Source organism: Cetorhinus maximus, chromosome 2, assembly GCF_964194155.1.
Source record: "Cetorhinus maximus chromosome 2, sCetMax3.hap1.1, whole genome shotgun sequence".
Taxonomy (NCBI): Eukaryota; Metazoa; Chordata; class Chondrichthyes; order Lamniformes; family Cetorhinidae; genus Cetorhinus; species Cetorhinus maximus.
The window spans coordinates 208,915,977-208,942,531 of record NC_135880.1 but is presented as its reverse complement, the minus strand read 5'-3'; positions in this window follow the sequence as shown (position 1 = coordinate 208,942,531).

Genomic DNA, 26,555 nt, shown 5'->3' with positions numbered 1-26,555 from the left:
TCTGCAAACCTCTTGATCATTCTACCTGCACTTATAGCCAAATCGTTAATATATACCACAAAAAGCAGGGGACCTAGTAGTGGGCACTGCGGAACCCCATTAGAATTAGCTTTCCTGCCATGAGCCAATTTTTCACCCAGCTTACTACATTCCCATGGGCTTTTACTTTTTTAACCAATCTGCCACGCCAAAAGCCTTGCTAAAATCCATGTAAACCAAGTCAACTGCACTACTCTCATCAATCCTCCTTGTTACTTCTTCAAAAATTTCATTCAAGTTTGTCAGACACAACCTTGCCTTAACAAACCCATGCTGACTATCTTTGATTAATCTATGCTTCCTAAGTCACAGTTTATCCTGTCTCTCAGAATTAATACCAATAATTTGCCCGTTACCTAGGTTAGACTGACTGACCTGTATTTATCTATCTTTCATTCCCTTTTTAAACAAAGGTGTAATGTTATAAGTCCTCCATTCCTCTGGCACCACATCTGTATCCAGTGAGGATTGGAAAATGATGGTCAGGCCTTCAGCTATTTCCTCTCTGGCTTCTTTTAACAGTCAGGAGTACATTTCATCCATCCACTTACAAAGGTGCTAATCCCCTTAATGCTTCCTCTTTCCTTTGTTTATCACGTCTAATACTTCACAATACCCCTTAACTACAATGTCTGCATCATTCCCCTTGTTTGTGAAGACAGGTGCAAAATATTCATTAAGAACCATACCCACATCTTTCACCTCCACACACAGGTTACCTTTTTGGTCTTTTATGGGCCCTACTCTTTCCTTAGTTCTCCTCTCATCCTTAATGTATTGATAAAACATCTTTGGGTTCTTAGTGATTTTGCCAATATTTTTTCACGCCCTCTCTTTGCTTTCCTAATTTCCTTTTGATTTCACCCCTCCACTTTTACCCTCCTCTCAGCTTTCTGTAGTATTGTGTTCTTAGTGTCTGACATAAGCTTTCTTTTTCAGCCTTATCTTACCCTGTAAGCTCCTTGACATTTAGGGGGCTCTTTATTTGGCCATCCCACACTTTTTTGTGGGAACATGTTTACTCTGAAACCCTTGAATTTCTCCTTTGAACGCCTCCCATTGCTTTGATACCGATTTATCTTCAAACAGTTGTTTCCAGTCCACTTTTGTGAAATCACTTCTCAGCTTAGTAAATTTGGTTTTACCCCAATTTTGAACTTTAACTCCTGACCTATCTTCTTTTCTTCTCCATAATTATGTTTATGATCACTACCACCAAAATACTTCCTCACTGCCACTCCTTCTGTTCTTTAGATGTCACAATGATGAGATCTTGGCACTTGTATATTTAAATATGAACCGTTTATTGTTAACCTTTAACTATTTACAGATCCCAGGTTACTGCCATGCATAGCGCTGTTACCTACGTGCAGGCTGGCTCCAGAGTGTTCTCTCTAGACTGTTCTCTCAGTCTTTAACCATGTGACTCTATACATCATACTGTGAGCGATGCTACTTTCCAGTCCCACATTAACCCTTGCTCTGCTGAGCATGTTTACAGTAAAAAAGCATGCAGGTGCATACAACATCATACAACATTCCCCTTCTTCTCCAAAGAAAACTTCTCTCCCTTCCCACAGAGTATAACAATACAATCATTACTTGTTAATCCTGCTCCCCCACCCCAAGTCTCTGACTTTATAAATTCAGACGGTCTTGTGGCTTGACAGTTCTTTCATATCTTAGTCTGTCACGTGTGGAGGAAAGGTAGTGGTCCTCAGTGTTTCTGGTACTTTTCTACCTCCATGTGATTCATTTTTTGGGTTCCTTTGAGTTCCGTTTCTCTTTATTAACAAGTCCTATGCTTTCTTCAGGACACTGTGAGTTTAACCTGTTCCTTCTGAGGAGAATGTGCACTACATTCACTCCTAGAGTGAACTCAAAATTTCTTTTTTCTGTGGTGTCCGCCATGTTCTTGCTGGACCTATGTTTTGCAAATGGAACCTTCATTTCCACTTGTTTTACAATTTCAGCCAAACTCTTGTTTGCTGCAGTATTTTTGAAGCCTTCTGCAAGCTTATGAATCTTTTCATTCAGCTCAGCTTTTCCTTCTTCTAGTGCTTTACTCTTCAGTGTTACATTTATATTTTCTGACCTCATTTCTGTCTTCTTCTCTGTCTGCAACAGAACTTTGTCCTTGTCCTTCACTTTAGTTTCACGGTTGGCCAGGTCTGTCTCCGGCGAAGTTTTAACTTGTTCCAGTCCTGTAATTGTGTTATTCATGGCTTCATTATGCACTCGCAGCTTGGAAAGTTTAATGGTTTTTCCTTTCAATGCCTCCTCTTTTCCAGTCAACTGCTTCTTCAGCTCTTTAGTCTGTATCTTGTAGCTTTTGACTTCCCCCCGGAATATAGAACATTGTTGAATTTTCTCTGTCAACTGGTTCTTCAGTTTTTCCAAGTGACATTACATTCATTTTGCTTCTCTTCATAATTTTCCAGGAGAATAAACTTTATCCTGAGGGGTTCTGGTAACATATGAAGATCTATCAACAGGTCTTCCTTTTCTTTGTGAAGCGCACTTGTTTTATCTTGCTCTTTCCTGCAATTCAAAAGAGTGTCTTTGAGTTCCTTCTGCCGAGTTTCCATTCTGCTGTTTAAGACAGTCTTCGTTTCTTCATGTTGCTGAATGGTTACGCATTCCTATTGCATTTGATCTTGAAGGACAATCGATTGTTCTTTCAACTATTTATTTTCTTGTTGAACTCTTGCAACTTACCCTGGGTGTTATTGCATTGTTTTGTTGCTAATAATAATTCCAACACAGCTTTTTCTGAAGTAATATTCAACATTCTTTTCAGCTCTTCATGTTTTTCAATGGCAACATATTGATTCTTCAAGGAGTCCTTCAAGGTTGCAACTTTTTTGCATGCCTTTTCTGCCTGCTGTTTTGCCTGGCTATACATCCTAGTTTTTTTAACTCCTGTTTTGATTTGCCAACTGTGGAATGGAGGGTTGTTATTTCCTCCTGACACCTTTGTGTCATCTCTGAAATTTTTTTGTTCAGATCTCGAACAGCTTGGTTCATTGAGGACTTCAGTTTACTGTGTGTTTTCAGAGGTATTTACTCAGCTTGAATCTTGTGCTTCAAATCTTCCAGTTTAGCTCTGATACAAACATTTTCCTATCAAACAACTTCATTTACTTTTTGCACGTTTTGCTTCTTTTGAGTTATCTCAGATATATTTTCTTCATTCACAGCCAATTGCTCACTCCACACTGCTACCTGTCTCCCTCAGTCTGGGGTATTTTAGGTCCCTCTCTCTTTGGTTGTCTGTCACCCTCTTTCTGGGGTCTTTTGTTGCCCTCGGTGCTTTATTGGGAAGTTCCCTCTCTCTGGGGTCACTTGTTGTTGCCTTCAGTGCTTTATTGGGAACTGCCCTCTCTCTGGGGTCTCTTGTTGCCCTTGGCACGGTATTAGGGGTGTGCTAGGCCTTCTGCCAGGGGCTGCGCTCTCCACAACTTGGAGTTTAAAATATCTTTCAAAGCCCTTTAATATCTCACCAAATGTTGTCGAGTATTGCTCGATATATTGGCTGGGGGGGACCTTACCAGCAAATGATCAAAAGATGAATATCAACTTGGACTTCTTCTGATTACTTCTTTAATCTTGTAGTTCTTCAGTAAGCTAAAAATTGCCTTCTCCAAAGCTCTCACTCTTGGGTCTGGTTTATCCCTTTCCATAGAAAAATGCATTTGGCTTTCCTAATTTTCTGTCCAAGGCTGCTTATGTTTTCTTGCAGTTACAACTTTAAATTTCATTACCCTTTTATGATGATCAGTGCAGTAACTGTTTTCTCTTTTCCTTTCAGGCTGCCTGTAGCAGCTGGTTCTGACACTGTGATTTTCCCGCGCTTTTCTATTTTGGAAGGCTCCCTGGCAATTGTGGCTATATTTTTTCATAAAACATTTAAAAACTGCGGCACTTTATTCTCTCTTTTTCTTCTTTTTGAACTCAGCAGGTCCTGTCCTGTTTATTTTAAACGTTGGGGGCCGATGGCAGCTTGCCGGTTTTGTCCCAGTAATTTTTCTGTGCTTTCTTGGGATCCCTGTGATCGTGGGCCTGCTTTCAAACTTTTATTTTTAAAAAGAAAATACTACAGCATTTCTTTTCTGGGCAATTCTCTCTTTTCTAAACTCTGCAGGTCTTTTTGTGCTTTGAGCTTTGAGAGTTTTGGTGGGCACACTTGTTTTTTGAAAACCATGAACTGTCAACTCTGCAGGTTTTGTTTTCTTTTTTTTTAACTCTCAGCCATTTGTTTTAAACTCGTGAGAACAGGAGACATTCTTTTTTATTCTTGACGGAAAAACTTTACTTTTCCTGACTGTTTCTTAAACTCTATAGGCTTTTTCCTTTTTATTTTATTTTTATTTTTCTGTGCCCTGCAGCTTTGTCTCTTGACTTTGCCAGTTTTCTTTTTTAACTTCAGTGCAGCATGGCCACCACTGCTGCAACCTGCTGAGCCTTGGGACCCCCACCTATTCTATAATGTAAGTGCAGCTTCTTTTTCATAGCTTTGCACACTGTCTCATAAAGTGACCAGGTTCTTTGACTCTGTGTTACTCAGGGTCTTGCAATTTTTGTAGTTTTGCTCACCGGTCTTGGTGACCTGACCAGGTTTTTCTCTTTTTTACTCTGCGTCACTCCAGGATCAGTGACTTCCACTCACTCTGGTGGATTCCTCAGCTTCTAAGTCTGTAGCGAAGCTTCTCCAGCTGTCTCTTCAATTTTTCTTCTTAGGTGCACGTCTCTGTAGTCCGATGTCGGCTGCTTTTAGTTTTTCATACCTTGGGATACTGTTCTGTGTTCATTGTTTAAAATGCAACCTTTCACATTGCCACTGATGTGATATCTTTTAGGATTTCCCACTGCTGCCAATCATGTTGTAATATGGGTTCTTTAGATATCCCAATGATGAGATCTGGAGACTTGTATATTTAAACATGAACCATTTATTGTTAACCTCTAACTATTTACAGATCCCAGGTTACTGTCATGCATGGTGCTGTTACCTCCGTACAGGCTCATTCCACAGTATTCTCTCTAGGCTGTTCTCTCAGTTTTTTGACCATGTGACTCCATACATTATGCTGTGGGCAGTACTATTCTCCAGTCCCACATTAACCCTTGCTCTGCTGAGCATCTTTACCTTACAGTGGCATACAGGCACATACAACATCATACAATACCTTCCACCTACCCAGCTTCATTACTGAAAACTAACTCTAGAATCGTGCCCTCTCTTCTTAGGCTTGCTACATACTGGTCAAAAAAGTCCTCCTGAATGCACATCATGAATTCTGTTCCCCCCATTTCTTTCACACAAAAACTATCCCAGTTAATATTGGGGTAGTTAAAATCCCTTACTACTATTGCTCTATTGTTTTTTCACTTTTCAGAGATTTGCCTATATATTTGCTCTTCTATCTCCCTCTGACTGGTTGGGGTCCGTAGTACACTCCCAGTAGTATGACTGCCCCTTTTTTGTTCCTAAACTCAATCCACCTGGCCTCAATTGATGATCCTTCTAACATATCATCCCTCCTGTCTCAATCTCAATAAAGAATTGTTGGCATCAATCCACGTTTAAGCTGGATGCTTCTGTTTGCTGTTTTACACTCTCAGTCAGACAATGCATCAAACAGAAGCTGAAGGGATGGCTCCTCGGGGACAAGGGCTATCAACAGAGGCTGTGGCTGATGACACCTGTGCGTCAGCCTCAGACTGCAGCAGAGCGATGGTATAATGAGGCTCAAGCAGCAGCTCGCAACTTGGTGGAGCAGACCATTGGGATGCTGAAGATGAGGTTCTGGTGCCTGGACCGGTCTGGTGGAGCCCTGCAATACAGTCCGCAGAGGGTGTCACACATCGTCGTTGTTTCTGTGCCTTTTACAACCTAGCGCTGCAATGGGGAGAGGATCTGGCTGAGGACGAGATGGAGGAGCTGCACATCTCCTCCGATGAGGAGGACACCAATGGGGAATGAGGGTGATGAGATCCTCGGAGGTGATAATGACAGGAATGAGGCCCTCGTGCTGGCTGGGTGAGGCAGATGTGCTCGGGAGGCCCTCATAGCTGCTAGATTTGTGGATAATGATGACAACATGCAGTGAGGTGACCCCATAGATCCTCACATTGCATCTGGGAACGTTTGACTCTAGTTTGACTCCTGGCAGCACGAATACCCTCTGTGAGAATGCTCCTATCATGGAGATGCAGTGGGGGCCCTAATAGTCACTTGATTGCAGGAGGATGATGATGACATGCAGTGAGGACACTCCATAAATCTTCACATAGCCTCTGAGAATGTCTGACTCCTGTCTGGCCGAGGGAAGTTCGCTTGTGCTCCATGATCAGGGACGTATCATGGAGACGCAGCCATGACATTTTAGAAGCATCTGACCTTTTGTCTGCCTTCAGCACCTGAGCCCTTCAGGAGCACAGCACCAATGGTCATAGATGCTGAGAGATGGATGCCAGCCCCACCTTAAAGGTGTGAGAATACTCAGAGAGAATGAGAGAACTCTATGGCGCCTGCCCACAATATTCTAGCAGCAATGACCAGCACCACCGAGGTGGTGCAGGCATCAGTAATGTTTTCAGGGAGTGTGAGGCTGGACCATCACTGTGGTCTGTGGTCTGAAGGCTGCACAGAGCACAGGGAAGAGGCCCTGGACTGAGACACCTGCCTTTAGCTTGTGCAGAAAGGCTTCACATCTGCTCATCAGAACAAGGAGCCATAGGCAGGGTGACATTCTTGGGAGTTTATTGACAATAGTGAACATTGTGTACAAGTGATTAACACCCATGCCCAGGCTGTGCAACTAGTTCTCCTCAACTTTCCTAACCCTGCCGCTACATCTTGGTGCTCCCCGGACATCCACAGTGGATGTGGAGGCAGCCTGCTGACTGCAACACCCTGTCTATGATGACATTTGTGGGCGTCCTATGGAGGGTCGAGACTTGGAGAGCCCAGGCCTGCTTTTGGGGTCCTGCTGTGTGGCAGTGATGCCCTCCTCGGCCTGTGAAGCTGGAGCTGCAGAGATCACAGGAAGAGGGGATTCGGATGGGCCAGACACTCTCGGAGTCACCTGAGTGGATGGGCCCAGAGTGTGCACCTGCTGATCCTCCTCCCTATGGGTGCCCAGGCGCCCCAGGCTGACTCCCTGAGGAGCAGGGGTAGCTGGAGTGAGATCGAGCTGCCCTGCACCCTTCTCATGTAAGCATTGTTGGGAGTCAACTATGGCATCAATGATGGAGTTGAGCCCACGCAGCAGTGCAGGAGCAAAGTCCTGAACAAAGGTCTCCATGGCGGCCACCATCCTACCAGTGGTAGGACCTTGGTGCATTGACATGCCGGCGCTATCATCTCAGAGTGATAGCGGATGGACTCCTGCATCGTGCCTTGTAACCTGAGGAGTACAGCAGGCATCCCTTCCTGATGTTCCCGAGCTTGCCTTTGCAGCTCCAGCAACTGTGACATGACCGAGTCCAGGGGCTCGTCATCTGATTCAGACTCAGCAAATTTCTGGCCTCCAGCAGTCCTCCAAATGCCAGATGCCAGGGAAGTCCCTGCTGCTGCCTGCTGTGGATCAGAGAGAGCGATGAGCTCACCAGGTTGTGATCCTGAGGCTATTCTAAAGCTAGGTCCCGCTGGTGGAGGGTATGGGTGAGCACTGTGGCAGGACTTCAAGGAGAGTGCCTCCAGATTCCTTTTCAGAGGTTTCTATGGACCTGTGTCATGGGCTCCATCAGCTGTTTGCCAGATGTGCTTGCAGAAGCAAGGGAAGATTATTAGTGCAGGGCAGCGGCCTGTGAAATAGGACACATCACTCATAGCATGGTTGTCTGATGTATGTTGCACTGCTGGATCCTCACTTGGTAGAGCAGCGCCGACCTCGCTGTCAGCACAGGACTGGTCCAGATCCTCGCCGGCCAGCTGGATGGCTCTGTTTTCAAAGTCCATGAGGAGCTTGATTTCAGGCATTCCTCCACCTGGTCTGCAACCTCTCCCTCTTGTTGTGTGCCAGCTTGTCATGCCTGAATAGAAATTGGAGAAAGTGTAAGCAGGACGCCTGGCAGGCCAGATGATAAGTATCCCTGGCATGTGTAGGTGGTGAGTGGTCCCATGGATGGAATGAAGACAATGACGGTGAGTGTGAGAGAGTGAATGGCTTTATCCCTTGAACTGGCAGTGAGTTAGGGCCCTGTGGATGTGTGATGGGTTTGTGAGTGTGTGAATTGAGAGTGATGAGAAGAGTAACTTACCCTGGTGCAACTGAGGAGATCATTCATCCTTTTGTGGCAATGGGTGGCTGTCCTCTTTTGAAGGGTATTGGCACTGACCACCGCTGCCACCATCTTCCAAGCTGGGTTAGTGCTTTTGCTGCCCATCCTGCAGCCGGAGCGGGGGCAGAGGACTCCCCGGCGGGCCTCCACGACACCCAAAAGGCGCTCAAGGGATGTGTCACCTAACCTGGGGGCTGCAGTCTTCTTCATCCAGGGCCATGTCTGCTGTGCAGCAGTGGTGGTCTGGAAGCACTGAGAGGTGTGCTTGCAGCTGGAGTTTAAATAGGGCTCCAGGCGTGATGCAGTGGTGGGATGATAGCAGGCCTCAATGAGAGCCCGCCCACCATGGAAACAGCGTGTTTCCCGGGAGTACATAAATAATGTGGCGGGTTTGGGACGATACGGCGTGAAAACCCACCATCGCCATTTTACCCACCCGCTATCACACTTAGTGCAAATCTTGGAATTTCAACTAACCCCACAAGATGTTCATAGGTGAAGTGAATAGTGTGGACCCTCTTTCAATGCTTGATACAGTGAAGGCTAACTTCTATCGCTGTAGCAAGCTGAGACATGAAAGAGTGTTACCCTAGTCTTTAACTTCTTGCCCAGCGCAGTAAAATAAAGTTGCCAATTTTATGCTAAATATCAAGCAAAAATGTTTGATTTGTGTTGCCCAAAGCATTAATGTGCTAACTCATCCTACCATTGAGCTATTACTGCCACAGTTACAAGAGATGTTAAAACCGTGGTTCAAAAAGATGTCAAAAATATTTGAAGTATAAGCCCTCAGATTCACTGGGATTTCTAGGCAGATTTTGAGTGTAGTTGTGACTTATGGAGATAACAAAGTGACCTGCAATTAAGCAGTTTCTTCTCATAAGCCACATATGGTAAACTATCCTAAGAAACATGCTAAGTGAATGAGCCATGATACCTTTTACATTTTTACAACTTTCAGCTAAACATTTAAAAACATAATTGTTGAGAACAAAGGTGATTCTTCCAATGCTTTGGCTAATGATTGGTGATTGTCCCATTTGGTGGTGCTTACATGTGAGTAAATAAAATCTGCGGTTACTGAACTGTAAAGTTGTTCTCCAGAGTAGTTACCGTAGTTGAAATTTATCCCTAATTAGCAGTCTTAACAAATCATTGTTTTGAAACTCTTTAATAAGCAGTAGTCTGAATCTTGCTTCCTGCTGGCTCACGCCATTGTCTCTGGTTCCTGTTACAAACTCTGTTCCATAACTATCAATTCCATTGCTCTCTGGGGAAGCTATTTGAGGCTGAATAAGACAGTTCCTAATCTTGGTATAATATTTGACCCTGAGATGACCTTCTGACCACACATTCGCACCATCATGGGTAGATGCTGAGAAGGTGTTCTCCCATGTAGGGGAGTCTAGATCTGGGGACACAGTTTAAAAATTAAGGGTCGTTCATTTAAGATTAAGACGAGGAGAATATTTTTCTCCCAGAGGGGCATTAATCTGTGGAATTCTCTTCCCCAGAGAGCAGTGGAGCTGGGTCATTGAATACATTCAATGTTGGGTTAGATAGATTTTTGATCGACAAAGGGATTAAGGATTATGGGGGACAGTCAGGAATGTGGAGTTGAGGGCACAATCTGATCAGCCATGATCTTATCAAATGGTGGAGGAAGCCCAAAGGACCAAATGGCCTACTCCTGCTCCTAATTCTTGTGCTCTTGTGTTCACTAAGACCACACATTTCAACTTATGTAACATTGTCCAACTCCATTCAGCTCCATTCATTTGCTCCTAAAACCCTTATTCGTTCTTTGTTACCTCTAGATGACTATTCCAACACTTTTCTCGTCAGCCTCTCACATTCTACGCTCCATAAACTTACGGTAATCCAAAGCTCTGTTGCCCATATCCTTAATCGCACCACATCCAATTCATCTATCACCCCTGTGCTTGTTGACTGACACTGGCTGCTTGTTAAGCAGCACCTTGATTTTAAAATTCTTATCCCTGTTTTCAGGTTCCTCCATGGCCTCACCCCTCCCTATCTCCGTCATTTCTTTAGCCCCACAAGCCTCCAAGATAACTGTGCTCCTCTATTCTGGCCTGTTGAACATTCCTAATTTAATCACTCTACAACTGATTGTCATGCCTTCAGTTGCCTAGGCTTAAGCTGTGGAATTCCAATCTTGCTTTATCACACTCTTATGAAGTGCCTTTGGATGTTATTACATTAAAGTCATATAAATACAAGTTGTTGTTGGTATATGCAATGTTTTTCTTAATCCTGAAAACAAATTTAATAGCCTATTGATCTCTGTAAAGGTACCAGCATACCCACAGTCATTATAATTGGGTTTATACTGCACTGTCACCATGACTAGCTACTGTTGAATTAGATTGTGAAACAGTTCTCCAGAAAGCCAAAAATATAAACAAGGGCCATAGAGATCAATGGAATCCTTTTTATAATTTTCTTGAAATATGGATTTCAGCAGCTCAGACAATAGACAGTCCAGCTCTTGCAAATTGTTTATTTGTCACTTCACGTGTTTTAAACCTGAAAGGTTAAACTGTTTGTTTGGGATGAATAAGGAACACTAATTTATCATGAGTACATGGTTTGCACGAAGACACTGATGCCCAGCAGCCTGAATGCATTGCAAACAGAGAAATGGGTTCTGGGCAGCAGTGGCATATATCATTTACTGTGCGTCGGGCTATCCAGAGCATGAACAACATTTTAATAGATGTTGAGTTGAATGTCATGAATGGCAAATTATTTTGAAAATGGTTATAATGATGTATTAAAAAGAGAAGATTGGATGTTTGGCTTCAAGTGATTAGATATACTCAGTAAGAATTTCAGGTTTGTGTCACTGCCGACAGGTCACTCTACAGAAAAAAGCTTTGACAACACAACTTCAGCTTGTTTTATTGGTGAATGCCTTTAATTTCTGTGCTATACATTAAACTGTGCTGCTAGAAAAATAAACATTCACTCCCATGTCACCAACTCATGGAAGTGTGAGAATAGAGCGGCGGTCTCTAAATGAGGCCTGTGCGGATGTCAAGGGAGAACACGATTAGGCTCAGCTTGATTATTCCTTATGATGGAACAGCCTCCTAACCCTTACTGTCTAAGACCATAGGGAATTACCAGAGAGTATCCGGCGCCCTTGAAGCCAAATCCCAAAAAGGAGTTGACGTCTCCATGAGAGTGAGGCATTGGATGGGAGAGCTGAGGGGAGGAGGATTTAGGATGAGGGAAGAGAGAATGAGCATGAAATAAAACGCTAATTGCCTAAGTGAAAAGCAACTTTAAAACATACCTCCTAGCATTAGTCTGTGAAGCAGCTGGAGATAAAAAATCCTCTTTGCATTAAAGACTTTTTTTATGCAACAGTGGCACATGGATTTGTGCAATGATGCCCTCGGGGTCATTTTTAAATTCTTTACAAGAAATTCAGCACTGTTAACTTGTTTAACTTGTCGATATCTTCTTACAGTCTGGGTGTCTAATTACTTCAACAAAGTCATTTGTGAATTGAAGACTCACTTCTCATGGGGTCGGTTGCAACCCTTTGTCCGCTGTCTTCTTTATAAAGTAAGCAAGTTATCAGATGGAATCGCACTGGCAGTGTAGCATGGATTTATAGTACCATTTGTGGAGAATTAGGAGCACCTGGAGGCTCCTGTAATTTGATTCCCTGCTAAGTGGGAATTTGTGAATAGCATGCAAATGGTTTAGTGAGTGGCATATTAATTTGCAATGGCACACACCCAGGAGATTGTATAAATCAGTACGCAAGAAACATTCCACAGGCATGGACTATTTACACAAGCCCTCATCTTCCAGATAGCCTGCTTCCGTCAAAAGTGTCCTGAATTAAATTCATCCAAAATCGAAGAGGATATTTCTAGAATTTGCTAGAAGAACTTGCAGAAAAATGCATTTGCGCAAATGCTCCGAAACATTTCAATGAACATTTTTTTAATTTGTTGACAGGATTTGAGTCTCACTGGAAAGGTCAGGATTTATTGCCCAACCCTAATTGCCCTTGAGAAGGTAGTGGCGAGCTGCTTTCTTGAACTGCTGCAGTACATGCAGTGTCACTACATCCACAGTGCCGTTGGGGAGGAAGTTCCGGGGTTTTGACTCAGTGACAGTGAAGGAACGGAGACGTAGTTCCAAGTCAGGATAGGGTGTGACTTGGGAAATTGCAGGTGGTGGTGTTCATACATCTTCTGTCCTTGTTCTTCTTGGCGGTAGGTGTCGCGAGTTTGTAAGGTGCTGTTGAAGGAACCTTGCCAGGTTGCAATGCATCTTGTAGATTATATGCACTGTTGCCAGTGTGCGTTGCTGGGGGAAGGACTAAATGTTTAAGGTGACTGATGGGGTGACAATCAAGCGGGCTGCTTTGACCTGGATGGTATTGGTCTTCTTGAGTGTTGTTGGAGCTGCACTCATCCAGGCAAGTGGGGTGTAATCCCTCATACTCCTGACTTGTGCCTTCTTGATGGTGGGTAGACTTTGGGGATTCAGGAGGTGAGCTACTCGCCGCAGGATTCCTAGTTTCTGTCCTGCACTTGTAGCCACAGTATTTAAATGGCTGGCCCAGTTCATTTTCAGGTCAATGGCAACCCACACGATGTTGATGGTGTTGCATTCAGCAATGGTAATGCAGTTGAATGTCAATGGCAAATGGTTTTATTCTATTTTGTTGGAGATTATTATTGCCTGGTATTTGTGTGGCATGAACCTTATTTGCCACCTATCAATTAAACCTGAATGTTGTTGAGGTCTTGCTGCATGTGGGAATGAACTGCTTCAGTATCTGAGTGTTGCAAATGGAAAAGATCTGTGTCAGAGAAAAACTTACTTTTTCAATGAACAATACCATACTCAGAGTCCTCTTCCACGGGTCTTTAAAAGTTATATCATCTGGGCAGATGGCAGGGGAATTTGGTGCAGGACTTGATTACACCAGATTTTTGCCCCTATTTTGATGTTACCAAATTCTGCCAGAAGTGAGATTAGGTAGACTTATTTCTGATACACTTGCCAACCAAGTGGACATAAAAAATATTGTTATGGACAGGAGGGGAGTTAATTTAAATATCACTAATTTCTCATCTCACCACCCTTCCATAAACAGAAAAGTGTTTTGATTTGCTTCCCCCTTTATAAGTGGTTGCATATCTCCCAACCCCTCAGTTTTGGTGTGATCCAATTTCTATTAATAACCCCACAGCAAACTTGAGAGAGGATGAATTCAAAGGGTTATTTTATTTTCACACGCTCAAATGCAGGAGGAGGGTAGCAACATTAACTCCTTTGCATTCACACAGTAGAAGAAGGATGCAGAAAAAAAAGATTTACAGTGCAGTGACTACAAAGAAAATAAATATTGTTTCATGTGGGTCCAGAGTCCAGAATCAAAGTCCAATGTAGTATTCATTCATGGAAGCCAGTGGGCTGAAAGCCAATGCTCCACTTTTCCAGTGGAGTTGATGTCATACAATTAGATAGGTACACAGAGATGAATCAGTCTTGCAGGCAGGGGTACCTGAGTTCCAGCCGATGTAGTATAGATGGGATCAGGGGCTTCATCCTAGGCAGAGAGGCTGCTTGTAGGATGCTAAACAGCAGACTGAGTTTGCAGTAGAGCAAGGCAACGTAACTGGTTTCACTAACTAGAGGTTCATGTCACATGACTCCCATCTCTCCACATTGTCTTTGACAAGGGAGTTTTTATTTGTTTTATTCATTCATGGGATGTGGACATCGCTGGCTATGCCAGCATTCCTAATTGCCCTTGATCAGAGGGCATTTAAGAATCAACCACATTGCTGTGGGTCTGGTGTCACATGTAGGCTGGACCAAGTAAGGTCGGCAGATTTCCTTCCTGAAAGGACATTAGTGAACCAGATGGGTTTTTATGACAATCGGCAATGGTTTCATGATCATCATCAGATTTTTAATTCCAGATTTCTATTGATTCAAATTTCACAATCTACTGTGGTGGGATTCAGACCTGGGTCCCCAGAGCATTACCCTGGATCTCTGGAATACTAGTCCGGTGACAAATCCACTATCCCACTGCCTCCCCTCGTGTTACCCTCGGCTGGGTTCCCAAGTTGTCTCAACGATTAAGAGTTGAAGGAAAGGCTTCAGAGCTCTTTGTCCTAGTAGACAAGTAGACTTTGGTTGACCAACCTGGATTATGAAGTGCAGCTGGCCTTTGTATAGTTCTCTTCGGAAATAACAAGGTTCCAGCTTCCTCGATACTGCAGGTAGCCCCTTTTCTTCGAGGATCACAGGCAGACATAGATTTAGCCATTTTAAAAGGTCCTTGTCTATTTTTTTAAGTTTTAGAAATAGCCATGAGGATATCTAAATATATGTTATAAAAGTACACTGTGTGAGGTCTTAGTCCCTTCACAATATGGGCTGGAAGAATGAACACCTGTACAAGATTGCATCAGTTGGGTAGAATAACCTTATATTTATAGTAACCTAGGAGTCACTCGAATCCCTAGTTAGTAACTCCATCCCTCTCCCTGGTAAATGCCTGAGGTTGAACCAGTCATCACACCACCACTAAGGCTGCCTATTTCCGTCTCCATAACCTTGCTCGACTACGCCCCTGTGTGAGTTCATCTGCTGCTGAAACTATCACCCATGCCTTTGCTACTTGCAGGCTTGACTATCCCAATGCCTCCTGGTCAGCCTCTCATGTTCTAGCCTTTGTAAACTTGAGGTCATCCAAAATACTGCTGAACATTACCCCTATCCTTGCTGACATTCTTTGGCTCCTGGCTCGATTTTAAAATTCTCACCCTTGTTCTTGAATTCCTCTTGCTTCTCGCCCACCCTATCATGCGATCTCTTCTAGCCCCACAACCATATGAGATACCTGAGCTTCTCTAATGTTGACTTTGATCATAAGCATCTTTAATTTTAATTGCTCTACCATTGGCAACTGTGCCTTCAGCTGTCTAGGCCTTACATTCAGGAATATCCTCCCCCTACATCTCAATCTCTCTCTCTCTCCCTTTCTCTCTCTCTCTACCTTTTTTTCCTCAATAAGATTCTCTTTTAAACCTATCTCTTTGCCGAGGCTTTTGGCCATCTGCCCTAATATCGCCTGATGTGGCTTGGTGTCAAATTTTGATTTATAATGCTCCTGTGAAGTACCTTGGGACATTTTATTACATTAGAAAATCTATATAAATACAAGTTGTTGTTGTTTTGAGTTTGAGGCCCATCAAGTTAAAGTTAATTCTGTAAATATTGTAGAGGTTTGCATGGGGGAAAATTACTAGGCATTGGCATAAAAACCTAACTGCTTTACTAGTGTGCATCAGGCAAGGAAGCTTGCCACCCTTACCTGATTTGGCCTTCATGTGACTCCAGCTTTACACTATGGGCACCTACCACAGATAGTTTACCAATAGTGGTGGAGGCTCCTGGCAGCTTGCTCACCCATGGGCCAATTGCGGCCCTTCAATGGCCAATTAATGGCCACTGCCATTGGGGTTTTTCCCACAACAGTGGAGGCCCATGCCATGTGTCCAGGCTGCCAGGTGAAACCAGGTAGCCTTGTGGCCACGTCAGGGCCCAATGCTCCCTGTTCAGACATATTGTGCCCATTGGAGTCCCACTCAGGTATTTCTCCCGCCTGCATTTCCCCTTCTACCCACCCTGTTGATCCCAGGCTCCCCACACTTCTCACCAGGGCTTGCCAACCTAGCCCCAATGAGATCCCAGGTTTATCTGAAAATCTGGTCTCAATGACTCCTCACTGTTGTGATACGGTGACATGCACCTTTAAGGGCGATTATCTAAAACTACTGCCAATCAATACTACCGCGACAGGATATAATGTATTAGTCCCAAGACCTGTAGGCAGGCTCAAGCAGCAGTGGTTGAGGACAGGAATGTATCTCACAGCCTCCGAGTGAACATTATCCATATATAGTCTTATCTTCAAATAGAAACCCACATTATTGTTTTGCCAATCCTTGTGTATAATTAAGGTTGCAATGTGCCTTTAACGGATAGCAGCATGACATCACTAGAAGGGAAGTGCGTCATCCAATCCAGTCTTAGTTTCACTTTTGCTTTTGAGCAGAGCACTCACACACACACACACACACACACACATACACAGCTCTGCTACTGGTGGCTTTAAGGTCTCTATCTATGCATAAGTATTCTCACGAGCCTATTCTCAATAAATGAACCCACAACACGTTTACACAATCTATCAAGAGCGATTGGTGTTTAAATCATTATAACAACAATATATGGTGCTCAGCAGTGGTTAAACAGTGTGGCAGCAAGATTAAGTACAGGTATGACATGGTGAACAGCCTTAGATCATGCTACATGGCATAAGGTGACTCTCAACATTCTGGTCAGACTGCAATGGAGCATTGAAATCGCAGCATGGTGGCTGTACAGAAAAGCTTTGTTGAAGACACAGTGCTGAGATAGTGCCCAAATAAAGAGCTGGTACGCAGGCAGATCGCTGGTGCTGAGATTGCAGCACATAGCCTGTCACCCACTGAGTGGGGCAGCTCGTCGAGAGGACCAGCACGAGGTAGGAAGGGCCATTGGCAGTGGCAGTGCACTAGAACAAAGGCTGATACAGTTACAAAGAGCCGTGCACCGATCCAAACAGACCGTACACAATGGGTACGTTCAAGCACTAAGAATGATCATCCAGTATCCCTTCAGAAACATATACATGAGGTGATTGACAAACCAAGAAATGATGATGATGTGCATGACGAGATGAAAAGTGGTGAACATGTTTCACACCGTCAATCTTGTGGAAAACCAAAACACCTTCACACCATCAAAGGCGGGATGAGGTTTCCGTTATCAAATAAAATAAAAATAAACATCTGTGGGCAGCATTTTTATAATCTATATTTTCAGGTGCCTGATTGTGATGCTCGGACATATTTTTCCTGCTTTTTAAAACTTTGTTGGAGCATTTTCCAGTCTGCAGTTCCCTGAGGCAGCTCTCTGCCTTCAGGGAGCTTTCTCTCAGCGCTTGCCCATGCCTGCATTAATATCATCGCCCGCCCTCCTCCTGCCCCTACCCTGACGGCACTGAGTTTTTCAGCGCATGCTTCACGCTGGCTGGCTCTTAATTGGCCAGCTAGTGTGAAATCGCGGTCAGGGGCCGATCGCGAGCCTGCCAATCATGCCCGTCCTCCGAGCTAAAAATTCAGGCCACAATCTGGTGAGCACATCGCACTGTCTGATCCATAGCAAGCAGCAGCAGGGACTTCCCAGGTTTCCAGCACTCGGATGACTGCAGGAGGACAGAAGGCTGTTGGGTCCGAGTCAAATGAGGAGCCTCTGGACTCGGTCATACCTCAGTTGCTGAAGCTGCAAAGGCAAGCTCGGGAGCATCAGGAAGGGATGTCTGCTGAACTCCTCAGATTGAAAGGCATGATTGAGGAGTCCATCCATCTTCAGCCAGAGGTGATAGTGCCGGCTTGCTAATGTACCGAGGCCAACGCTGGTAGGATGGTGGCTGCCATGGAGCCATTGGTCTAGGACATTGGTCCTGCACTGCTGGCCTCCAGCAGTGCGTACATGAGAGAGGTGTGGGGCAGCTCGATCTCACTCCAGCTTTCCCTTCTCCTCAAAGAGTCAGCCAGGGGCCCTCCAGCACCCAATGGGAGGAGAACCAGCAAGGGCACACCCTGGGTCCATCCACCCAGGTTAATCCGAAGTGTCCGGTCCACCTGAATCCCCTCTTCCTGTGATCCCAGCAACTCCAGCTCCACAGGCCGAGCAGGAAGCCAATGCCACACAGGCCGGGGCCCTCCAGGCTTTGGTCCTCCACAGGGTGCCCTTCAAAGTCATCACAGACAGGGCGTAGCAGTCACCTGCCTCCACCTCTGCGGGACTGTGTGCTGCGCTCTCAGCTCAGGCGCAGGCATTCTCCTAACCCGCACTGCAAGGCTGCACTGTTAGCTTGAACCATGGATGATGATATTGCAATGGGCTGTGAGCACCTCCAGCAGTGACTACTCCATGACCAGCTTTAGCAAGGAGATTGTACAATGTGCCCAGTCATTCAACAGTTCTGTAATCCACTAAAATGCTAATTAGTTTGCAGTCTGTGCCCGAGGGGTGAAAAGCTCTGCAGCAATTGGTGGCACTTCCAGTCCTCTGCGTTGCTTGAGTGGACAGATAAGCTGGAAGCCCGACTCCAAGCATGTCAACGTGGCTGTGCCTGAACTGTCTCAGCTGCAGGGGAATGGTCACTTTATACAAGGTTTCATTGATGCATGGCCGCTTCCCTCCACCTCCCCACACCCCATGCTTGTGCACTACCATCAGCTGCTGTGCAGCCCTTGCCACCTCCCCCGACGCAACTTGCCTCAACCGCAGTTCAGCCCTTACCCCCTACAACCCGCCTCAGCCACAGTGCGACCCTTGCCCCCCCAAGTTTGGCCTCAATTGCAGTTACCCCTCCCCCAACTGCAGTGCAGCCCCTACCCTGTCAGCCAGCCAGGAAAATGTGACTGCCTGTGTCCTTGACTGAATGTGCAATGCCTCAAACTTGAGGTCCAACAGGTGAGCCTCGCAACTACTGCACAACGTTACTATGCACTCGCCTCCAAGTTCCCCTCGAAGTGCAGCTCACCAGGCGTATGCTTTATAAATGCTGTTGTGGCACACTGAGGTGCTTGGCTGATCCGGTGTGGGGGGATGATTCCGGAGAGCTGGGCTTATAATGATATGCAGACGTATTACAACGAAGTTCCCAATGTGCAGTGGCAGGAAACAAGGCCTGCCATAGACAGGCGGAATGGACGATTGCAAACTGGCTCCACGATGTTGTGAAACCTAGTCTTGGCCTTCCCGCCATATTGTCTGCTCACGCCCACCATGACGCCCGATGCCAGCGGGCATGGAAAATTCCATCCTAGAATCATGACAGCACAGGAGGAGGCCATTCAGCCCATAGAGTCCATGCCAGCTCTTTACAGATGAATCGAAACAGTTCCAGTCTCCCGCTCTATCCCTGTAGCCCGTCAAGTTTATTTCCCTCAAGTGCCCCATCCAATTTCCTGCTGAAATCATTCATTGCTTCGCTTCCGCCACCCTCGTGGGCAGTGAGTTCCAGGTCATTACCACTTGCTGTGTAAAAAGAATTCTTCCTTACAAATCCCCCACCTCTTGCTCAAAACTTTAAATCTGTGTTCCCTGGTCCTTGTATCATCAGCTAACAGCTTTGGTGATAAAAACCATTTGTTTACTTGAACTTTAATTCCTAGAGAAAAAAAAACTACTGTTTTCAGGCTGGAAACCACCTGGCTGAGATGAGTTTCTGTTTTGAACTTATTTTTGGGAATAAACCAAAAAGAAGGTTGCCCAATTCGCACTCTCCCTGTCTCGCCTGAAATTCAGTGTGGTTATCAATATCCAACTAGGAATCCTCATCTCAGTATAAATCGTCTGTATTTGGAAACCTGAGAAGCTGAGAGGAGAGGGAGATCCCAAGGTCGTTGATTCAGCTCTGTTCTCCTCCACACCGAAGCTCCTTTGGAAAAAGCTTCCAGGCAACTACCGTGACCAGCGATCCGTCTTTACGTGCAGGAACACCAGATCGACAGCATCAAAATCCTTTGAACTTTACCCTTTATCATTAAGTTTTCCCATTGGCCGTAAGATGTTTTTTTCTTGTGGGGCTAGAGAAATTGCACACTCTTCCCATCCTGGTCATAACAATACGGCAGATCAACTTCAGAAACCACTCCTATCATTTCAGTTCATGGTCTAACATCGAAATATCTGCAATGTTTAGACAAAATTGGCAGTTTCAAGGGAGCTGCAGCATTACACTTGCAAGACAATGCCTCTCAACTGATCCTCCACATAAGTGAAGCATCCACATACAAGACAAAACAAGGTCGAACTAGACAAATTGGAGAAAGATGGAATCATTAGAAGAGCTTAAGAGCTCACAAATTGGTGCAGCTCAATTACATGTATCACAAAGAAGGATGGATCATTGAGATTATGCCTCGATCCACAGTGTTTAAACACAGCTTTGAAACATTATCCTTACAAAATACCCACATTAGAAGATTTAAATCCTTGATTTACAGTTGCAAAATTTTTCCTGAAGCTTGATACCACGCATGGTTACTGGTCAGTACATCTCACAGATAAATGCCAAGGGCTTAATGCATTTTGTACCCCATTCAGATGATACTATTTTCAACTACTTCGTTTTGGGCTGGCTGTTAGCCAGGATCTCTTTCAAGATCACATGGACGACATTACATGCACTGTGCTAGGATGCATCTATTTGGTTTCACATTGCTGCTGTGAGTAGAACAAAGCAAGAACATGACCACAATCTGCACTTACTGATGCAAGTGGCACGTAATGAAGGATTGGTGTTCAACAGTCTGAAATGTGCCGTCATCGTGCAGTAGATCATTTCTTCGGTTCCATTTATTCCAGTCCTGGCACATGTCCCAATTCAAGCAAAATAGAGGACATTAAAGCCATACCAACTCCTCAAGATAAGGATGATCTTTGAAGACATCTAGGTCTCTTTATTTAGTTGTCTGCATTCTCAATTTCACTCAAAAATTTCATCACTAAGGGAATTGTTGAGAAGGGATGTACCTTTCCTGTGGCACAATGTCCACCAATACCTCTTCGAAGCACTGAAGCAGTCATTATCAGAAGCATCAACATTGCAGTTTTATGATCCTAGGGAGACAACTACGCTGGAGATAGATGCCTCACAGAAAGTTCTGGGAGCATTCATACTGCAAAAAAGCAAACTCAATCATGTGTTTTCATATCTATCTACTTGGCAGAAGATTTGTGGTATAGACCAAACACAAGTCACTGGAGATAATTTGGTGAAAACCATTGACCAGTGCACTGCCAAGATTGCAATGTCTCTTGATAGAGGTTCAAGGTTATGACTGTGAAATTAGTTACAAGCCAGGTAACTTGATGGTTACATCGGATACACTTAGCAGATTGCCTAACCCAGCAAAAACAGAAGATATATCCTTGGATCTACAAGTTGACTTGATCAACAACAAGCTTGAAGACGTTTTCCAAATTGATCTAGTATATTTTGCACAGCTCCACTTGCAGCAGCTACAAGAAGAAATGGTGACACATTCCACACTGCTGTGGAAAACTATCATTGAAGGATGGCTTGATTCAATTCAGCGTGTCCATGAACACGAGACCATATCAGGATGAGCTAGGCATCTTCTGGGTGTCATTTTTAAAGGCAGGCAGATAACCATACCAGAATCTTTGCAACCTGATATTCTTCAACAACTTCATCACTCACACATGGGCAGAGATGGAGGGGAAGACTCCCAGCAGAGACAGTCTATTGCCTAGGTATGAACAGTGACATTGAAGTCATCGTCAAGAAGTGCAAGGTATGTCAAGAGCATGTGCCAAGTCAGCACAAAGAACCATTGATTCCACATGAAGTTTCTACCCATCATTGATCCAAAATCACATCCGACTTCTTTCATGTTCATGGCACTGACTTCATCGCCGCCATTGACTACTTTACCAAGTACCCCATTATTCGACAATTGCACAATACATCAAGGACAACTGTACACATACTCTAAGTGCTATTGTCAGTTTATTTGTTGGCTTAGAGAGATCATTACGGATAACAGTCTGCAATTTATTGGTAAATCATTTCAGGATATGTATGAGAAGTGAAGTATCAATCACACTACTTCTTCTCCTCATTATCCTAGATCTAATGGCCTAGCTGAATGAATAATTCACACAGTAAAATCCCTAATTCTCAAATGTAGACAGACCAAACAAGATCTACACATTGCAAGGTTACATCTGAGACCTTTAAGTGCAACTATTACATCACCAATAGAGCTCATGTTTGGCAGACCAGTGCGTATTGATTTACCTACTCTTAACCATTCTATCCTCTCAGAAACTAGAGAGCAACTTTTAAAACTATCAGAGAAGGCGGCCAATTCACATGATAAAAATGCAGGTACAGAATTGCCAAGTTTACAGTTGGGACAACAAATTTGCATCCAGGACCCCAGAAAAGATACATGGCAAACAGGCAAGGTGACAGAATTTGTTCAGAAGCAAAGTTCTATGAAGTCATCACACACAAATGCGAAATGATGAGATGTAACCGAGGACAAATTAGATCCATTCCAGCTCCTCAGCCATCGTACTGTCCTATTACATCTGGGACAAGATCCCACATGCAATAGTTCCCACAGATCACTGTCAGCAATTAAAGAAACCTGCAGATGATGCCACCATTACAAGACCTGAACATACCACCAGATTTCCTCTTTGCTTTAGGGACTCATAAATTCATCATTTCTGTTTACTTATGTAATGGAAACTGAACATGAACATGTATTCTAAATAGTTGTACTCCTTTGGAAGGGGGGAACATATCTTTAAAAAGAAAGGGGGATGTTGCAATATTCCTTTAAGGGATAGCAGGATGCTATCACTAGAATGGAAGTGTGTCATGCGATCCGGTCTTAGTTCCACTTTTGCTTTTGAGCACAGCACACATACACAGCTCTGCTCCTGATGTCTTCAAGCTCTCTACCTGTATATATCTGTTCTTGTGTAATGTTTAGATAAATAAACCCACAGCATTTTTCCACAATCCCTTATAAGCAATTGGTGTTTACTTCATTATAACAACACGATAATTGGTACATTTATGCGAAAGAAAAGGAGAATGTAACACTAATTTTCAGGACTGCATGCAGCCCCAGCAGTGGTCACTGCTTGTGGTGTACTGTGGAGAAAGACAGCTGCTGGCTATTTGAATGACCGGTGGCTCTTGAAGGTGAGACTTCCTTTCCGATGGGGGCAGTAATCATATCTAGCCAATTAAAGGTCCAATGGCCATTAAGTGGCAGCAGGGGCAGCCAGCCAAGTGCTTGTGTTCACCCCTGACTTTTATAGCGTGGGGGTGGTGGACTCAAACCACCACCCCACACCCCCCCACTACCCCCCCACCGCTCCACATTAAATTCAGCCCTATGTGGCTGACTCATGCTCCCCTCAGGGTGATTAGGGATGGGTAAGAACAATTGCTTTGTCATTGTCACCTACATTCGAAAAACAAGCATTCAAAAAACTCTCATCTCAGTTGACCCTGGATACGGGCATTCAAAGTGTGCCAGGAACTGTGCCAAGCCAAAGCAAGGCCCATAACTGCATGCTGCAGCACCGACCTTGCCAATTTCAAGTAATCCCCAACCAGCATTGCTACAACAACACAACAACAACAACAACTTGTATTTATACAATGCCTTTAATGGAGTAAATTGCCCCTTACCCTAAGATTTGCAATGGGTCTTCTGGACTGGCAAGAAGGAGCGTTGAACCATCACACATAGGGCAGGGAATTGGAGACCAATAAAAGTCAGGGTTTTATTGTCATGCTTAAAATGTAAGACAGATAACTGGGAATATCTTCAAAATGCCTTTTACTCCGCCTTATTATTTATTGTTCAGTAACGCCTTTTAAAGATACGTCTTTTATATATTCTCAAGCATTAGTTGCAAATTGACATGGTGGCTGATGGAAAAGTAGCAATTGTGCCAGTCAGGATTGTCTGAGATTAAATGAATTTTACTGCAATATCTGTCCAATTTTGATGCCACTTAATGCATCAAACTTTCAAACATGAAGGTAGATTAATGACCAAAAGGTGGTAAGTATTTTGCTGAGTTAATCCACTGTTTGTGGACTCTGAAAACAGCTGGATTTCTATATACTCAAACAGATCACTTTAAAAGAACACCTCTCGAAACTCTTGTTTGATGTGGACTTGTTTAAACTGGAATTAGCATTGTCTATTTACAGGATACACAGTGGTCTGTAAATTACAGAGAAATAAACCCGGTGAGTGGTATCAAATGTAATAGCTCCTGAACTCCCAGAGCCTGGAGTTTTTGCTTAGGTTACAATCAACAATTCAGGTACAAAGTGGACCCAAAACTGCACTAGTTTTCAGAAGTTTTCCCCTCAGGTTTTTCACTCAAACTCATGTGAATATCACCCACCGTAAAATCAGCCATAATTTATTACTACAGCTAAAAATGGGTTTATCAAAGAAAAATGTAATCAGTGTTGCCCACCATCTATGAGTACCCCAAGTTTACTGTCAATCACTTTTTCCAGATTTACAGAATCATTCACTATAATGACATTGGGATACAGTACTAGCTCATTTACTTAATAAACTTTTAAACATTCAAAAACCTTATAAAATATGTCCTTGCACTCAAAAGAACTGACTTAACTTTTACAGTTTACTCGAAGGTCTGCAGACAAACACAATTGGTGCAAACTCCCAATGATTTATTTGAGGGTGGCGGGGCGGGAATGGCCCAATTCTCACGCAAAGGCCGGGATTTTCCGGCCCTGTGGTGGGTGGGACCTGCCGCGGGGGAGGGGGCGCCCCAGCCGGAAGTCCATTGACTTGCAGTGGGACCGGACGATCCCAGCGGCGGGCGGGCGCGGAAAATCCCGTCCTTAGGCCTAGCAGGAAAGATCATGAAAACTCAATTTGCACTGGATGTAATTCAAAATTTCGCAAACTTTTGTGCAGCATGCAACACTTTAGAGCAAATTGCACAAGTAAACAACAAAAAGCAAGCTGAAACCCGGCCCCCATATCTTTTGTTTTATAGAATTCCACATAACAGCAGTGTGACACTTGTTAAATAATTGCATGTGCAAATATGTATAGTCCTTTAACAGCACGTGCTCCATCAGACCAATGACAATGCGATTTTTCTTAGATGAAAATGTTCCAGAATGGTACTGGAACTCCAAGTGTTAAATTATGTGGGGATATTACACAAACTAAGATTGTATTCCCTGGAATTTAAAAGGTTAAGGGGCGATTTGATCAAAGTTTATAAGTTATTAAAGGGGGCAGATAGGATAGATAGAGAAATTTGATTTCCGCTGGTTAGGGAGCCTAGTAATAGCTTAGCATCATCTGCCAGTTAGAGCCAAACCTTTCAGGAATGAAGTTAGGAAACACTTTACACAGAGCGTGGTAGAAGTTTGGAACTCTCTTCTGAAATCCATAATTGATGCCAGGTCAATTGTTCATTTTAAACCTGAGATTGACAGATTTTTGTTAACCAAAGGTATTAAGGGATATGAGGCAAATAAAGTATAGGACATTAGGTCGCAGATCAGCCATGATATCATTGAATTACAGGACAGACTGAAGGGGTTAAATGATCTACTCCTGTTCCTATGTTCCAAAGTATGTGATGTGACTTCTAATTGATATTACATATGCACTAAAGGACGAAAGTGGCAAACTCCTGGGTGGACCTTCATACAGACCTCTGCCAAAAGTCAGTCAAACTGGTCAAAAATTCTGATTCCCTCAAAATATGCAAATGTAGTGCAATTTTGCATCGTTGCATTTTCACGATGATGTCTGTTCTCTCTGTCAGACACTTCTCCTTGTTTTATGTTAGATTTTTCCCTAGTAAATATCCAGATCGAGCTTTACAGTAATAAGGGCTGTCATTTTATTCTGCTTCATGAATTATTTAGTCCTGAATAATTTAAAGTAGGACAAAGCCCTGTCAGAAGTCTGCCTACTTTGAAAAGTTGGATCAGTCAATTGGAAATAATAGATTAGTTAAAAAAAAATCAATATGCTTTTTTAAAAAAATGTTTAATTTCTCAGCATTTTTGCCATGATTTTCTCCTCTCCATCCCTACCCTATTGATTCAAGTCTAAACCGCCAAGCTGCGTGTTCTGACACCCTACAGTATGTCATTCACTCATGCATTTGACAGGATGTGCCTGCAGACAGTTTTATCAAAGGGAGCATCATAAGTAAGCCCAATTAGATCTTTGTTTGATGCCCACATATGTCTCCAGCTGGCATCACTGGATCACGAGCTGGAACCAGTACCAATTTTCTCTGTCTCGATATTGTCCCGGCTGAAGCAGGTTATCTCATTACAATCAAGATGACAAAGGTCGGAAAAATCCCTGATGTGATATAATCGAACTGTGAACCTTTCGGGTCTTTATGGCCCGGTTAATCATTACGTAATGTTACAAGAGCCTTGAGGGAGCATCCAATGTATGCAACATTGACAAATAGTTAACAGCGAATTAGTGGTGGCGACAGAAAGGATAAATAAT